Here is a 4,648-nt window from a genome sequence, read left to right as displayed (position 1 = left end):
AGAGAGAGAGAGAGAGAGAGAGAGAGAGAGAGAGAGAGAGAGGAAGAGAGAGAGAGAGAGGTAAAGGAAGGTAAGAAGAAGCCATTCTAGGCTCACTTTCCCCCTTCTCTCCCTACCTCCTCCCCAACTTGGCCTGACCCTAAGAAAATGTGTGAGCACTCCAGGGCTGGTAAAGTACACATCTGGGTCAGCTTTGTTCCTGTTTCATTGAGCAAATCAGCATGAATAGCTGCTACATGGGACCAAGAATAAAACAGGATAAATATGCCGGAGATGGTTGAATGCGGCTTACAGCTGTTTGCCCCCTCGCTCGCCTTTCTCAGGCTTATTTTTAATCATTCGGCTAGTTTCAGGAATCTCGACAAACACTTGGCATGATTCAAAAGAGATCTGGGTTCTTTTCAATTAGGAAAACACTTGAGCAATGTGCTTTCTGGTTGGGGAATGTGTGGGTCAGTGGAGAGAGACCCTTGGCTGCCTCCCACTGATTGAAGTGTTCAGAGAGTCATTTGAACAGCCCAATAGTTAGCATTAATGGAGAGCCTTTCAGGACAAGGACTGTTTCTTATGCAACCTTGTCAGGGACCTTGGAGAGAACCTTTCATGTTTCCCACTTAACTCCTGGTAGACTGAGTAAATGGATAGATGAATGAATGAATGAGCAGTGAAACCTGGGGTAGTGAGTGGAAAGAGCTTTGGAATGGGAGTCAGAACCTTTCAAATGTAAGCTCCCTGGGAACAAGTCTCTTTTTTACTTTGGGCTTGTTTGCTTGGCACATAGTAGGGCCTCATTAAATGCTTATTGGATGATTGGGTGGGATCTGGGCTTGGTTCCCTTCTCTGTCAGTATGTTGAGCACAAGACTAAGCCTCAGGATAAGGCTGTGTCTTCATGACAGCCTATCAATGCAGAATGAGTTAGAGAGGATTATGTGATCGTTCAGATGTTGAGACCATAACCTGGTCCCACCCTAAGCCGTCTGTGTCCTTGGATATTACTCTTCCTCTCATACTCTACTGTCCATAAAAGCTGGTATGTCTGTCCTTCCCAGATGGCTCTCTATCTCCCTGTTCTGTGGTTTTGCTCCGCCATGCCTGGAATGCGTGTTCTCTTCATCTTAGACACTTAATAAATGCTTGTTGATTGATTATTTCCTGATTATGGAAGGGGTCAGGCCTTCATAGCATTTTAGAGTTCAAAGGAATTGTAGAAATCACCTTGCCCAATGCATACCTAGACTCCCATCTACAACATTTCAGAAAATTGGCCCTTTGGTCTTTTTTTCCTTGAAAACCTTCATATGGAAGAACCCAATTATCCTGCCCATTGTACTCTAGGACAGCACGGATTATTGGGAAGCCTAAATCAGTCTCTGTGCAACTTTCATTCATTGCTTCTATTTCTGTCCTGGGGCCAAGCAGAATCAATCTGACCTCTTCTCCACATGATCCCATTAGATGTTGGAAGACAGCTCACATATCGCCCATAAGTCTTCTCTTCTCCAGTCTAATCAATCATCCCTCATGTGGCATGTCCTGGAGACCCTTCACCTTCCTAATTACTCCCCATTAACATTCTCCAGCTTATTAATATTCTTCATGAAATGTGGTTTCCTAAAACAGAATCCTTTCATCCAAATAGTCTGACCAGGGCAGAGGATACCAAGACAATTGCCTCCCTATTCCTGGACAGGGCACCAGGTCTTTCTCTTTGAAAAATATTTATAAATAGCATTTTATTTTTTCCAATTACATGGAAAGATAGTTTTCAACATTCATTTTTTATAAGATTTTGAGCTCAAAGGTTTTTATCCCTTTCTTCCTTCCCTCTCCCCTCCCCAAGATGGCAAGCAATTTGATACAGGTCATATATGTGCAATTGCATAAACACATTTCCACCTTAGTCTTGTTGTGAAAGACAAAACAGAACAAAAGGGAAAAGCCACAACTAGCCCCTCCTCTCACTGAAAAAAAGTGAAAATAATCTGCTTTTATCTGCATTCAGAATACATAGTTCCTAAATGTGGATAGCATTTCTATCACAAGTCTTTTGGAATTTTCTTGGATCTTTGCATTGCTGAGCAGACCCAAATCTATCAAAGTCAGTCACGCTATTGTGTTCTCCTGGTTCTGCTTGCTTCCCTCAGCATCAGTTCATATAAATCTTCCCAGTTTTTTCTGAAATCCGCTTGCTCATGGTTTTTTATGGAATAATAGCATCCCATTACATTCATATTGCACAACTTGTTCAGCCATTCCCCAATTGATGGGAATCCTCTCAGTCTCCAGTTCTTGGCTATCTCAAGAAGAGCTGCTACAAATATTTTTGCCCTGTGGGTCATTTCCCCTTTTCTCTGACCTCTTTGGGATCCAAGGCTTGCAATGCTATTGCACTGGGCCTCTCTTCATGCAGCCTAAGATTATGCTAACTTTCTTGGCCACCAGAACCCAGCTATTGCTGACTCAGGATGAGTCAACTAACAGTCAACGTATCCCAAATCTTAATGATATTTGTATTGTCTGATGCACAGAACAGAGGCAAAGTTGGAGTTAGAAGGGACCTTAACGATCATCTAGTCCAATCCCCTAATTTTACAAATTGGGAAACTGAGACCCAGAGAAATGAAATGACTGGTCTGAGGTCATACACCTGGTAAGGGACACACCCAGGTTTTGAACTTGGACCCCCTTGAGTCTCCTCCCACTGTACCATGCCTCGGTAGAGGCTTCCTAAATGACTTTTAAGAATCACACCACCCAACATCTTGACACATGCTAAATTTTGCAAAGACTTTTCTTTACAACAATTCAATGAGATAAGTAGGGTGGCTACTATTATGAGGGGAAGAAGATTTGAACCTAGGTCTTTTGACTCCAAAGCTGGTGGTTTTTCCATTGTTTGTGTTTTATACTTGTTGCACAAAGTTTTTAATCAGACTTGTTGACCATCGATCAATCAATCAATCAATCTCATCTATTGGCAATGTGTGAATTAGCTAATTTGTTCGCTCTTAGCAATGTGCCAGGCACGGAGGCATAAATCCCTGAATGGTACAATTCCTGCCTTCAGGGCCACTCCCCTCTTCTTTGTTGACTTCCTCTTGTTGCCATGCTCTACACAAGCCTTACTCATCAGAGTTGGGTCATTCCATGAGAAAACAGGAGACCACTTCAGAGGAGAGTCAGCTAAGCTTGAAGAAGAGTATCGTATGAAAGAAACATGCTAGTTTTTCTCATATATTTGAAAGGCTATCCTGACAAAGGTGGATGAGACTTGATTGGCTGGGCCTCAGGGGGCAAAATAGGCGTGATGGGTGGGAGTTGTACAGACACACTTAACCTCAATATAAGGAAAATCTTCCTAATGTTAAATCCAGCTGGAAAATAAGCTGCCTCAGGAGGTAGTGAGTTTCCTATCAATGTATGTATGTCTGCAAGTGCAGCTTTCCATGGGGATTCCTGCTCAGATATGGAATTGGGCTAGATGATCTCTAAGGTCCCTTCCTACTCAGACATTCTGGGATTCATTTGGACTGCCTGCATTCCAGTCATCAGTTTCCCAGTCTGGGCCTCCAAACCCTCATCTGTGACATAATAGGGTTGGATTAGATGGCATTTAAGGCCCCTGGTTATTGGTGTCCTGCACTGACATTGAATATTGAGCTGCTCCACTGGCGACCTCAGGAGGGTCTTCATGAAGCCAGATGTAATGTGCATCAAGAAAGCTAACTGAGGGGAAAATGTCAGTTCAAGTCAAAAAAACAGCATAGCATTTTGCCAATTCAGCAGCAGCAATGTGGAAATAGCCTTTTAAAAAGATTTTCAAAAACATCTTCAACTGTTTTCAGGGGTTGTTTCTTTTGTTAATAATAAAAAGAGAACTTGCCTATCTAAATGATGTGAATCAGGTTCTGTCATTTTAGAAAATCTATTTAAAAAACATACTGTTCTCTTTTTTATGTGCTGGCCGCTGTGGTGGTAGCCCTTCCCCAAAGGCTGCAGGCTGAGTGAAGGGGCTCGCTGTTTCTCCCTGGATCTCTCGCTCTCACGATTTGATCGTGACCTTTTAGGTCTTGGCTGCAATAGATCTGGGAGAACTGGACTCCTCTTTTATCCATCTTATTGCCCTCTTAGCCAGAAGATGCTCCTGTCGCCATCTTATCTAGAAAAGCCTTATTCCTTTTGACCTAGGCTTCTCAGGCTGAGGTTTTTATGATTTGTTATGTACTTAATATAGACCATAAACACAAGTAATTGAAGTTGCTTAACAGTCATTTACCTTTAAATTAATTGATAGATACTAGAGTATGGTGGAAAGAGTTGGGTTTGGAGTGAGAGGACCCGAGTTCAGTTCTTACCTTGGACAAGTCATTTAACTTGGTGGGGGCAATTGGAGCTTTGTTCCCGGTGCCATCTGGTAGGGGCAAACTATTAACCAGATACTGAGATCCTTGAAAAAAGGAGGGAGATTTACCTTTGAACCAGTAGATAATAGCCCTGGGTCGATTCATACACTGTAGATAGAATGAAATTTAAAAGAAGATGTTTTTGAGGGATGGCAGGAGAGAGAGACAGAGACAGAGAGAGAGACACAGAGAGAGACAGAGAGAGAGAGAGAGAGAGAGAGAGAGAGAGAGAGAGAGAGAGAA

The 4,648-nt window shown here is 42.6% G+C and overlaps 1 protein-coding gene across 1 annotated transcript in view; it reads left to right on the top strand.

The window, feature by feature from the left end:
* The window catches only part of LOC138164898 (inactive tyrosine-protein kinase transmembrane receptor ROR1), a 372,629-nt gene that overhangs the window by 135,363 nt on the left and 232,618 nt on the right, over positions 1–4,648 (top strand). The window lies entirely within an intron of this gene.

Source organism: Petaurus breviceps, unplaced genomic scaffold, assembly GCF_028583685.1.
Source record: "Petaurus breviceps papuanus isolate PSGF00001 unplaced genomic scaffold, PetGlider_PUasm1.0 207, whole genome shotgun sequence".
In the NCBI taxonomy this organism is placed as follows: Eukaryota; Metazoa; Chordata; class Mammalia; order Diprotodontia; family Petauridae; genus Petaurus; species Petaurus breviceps.
This window is presented reverse-complemented; position numbering and strand designations above follow the sequence as displayed.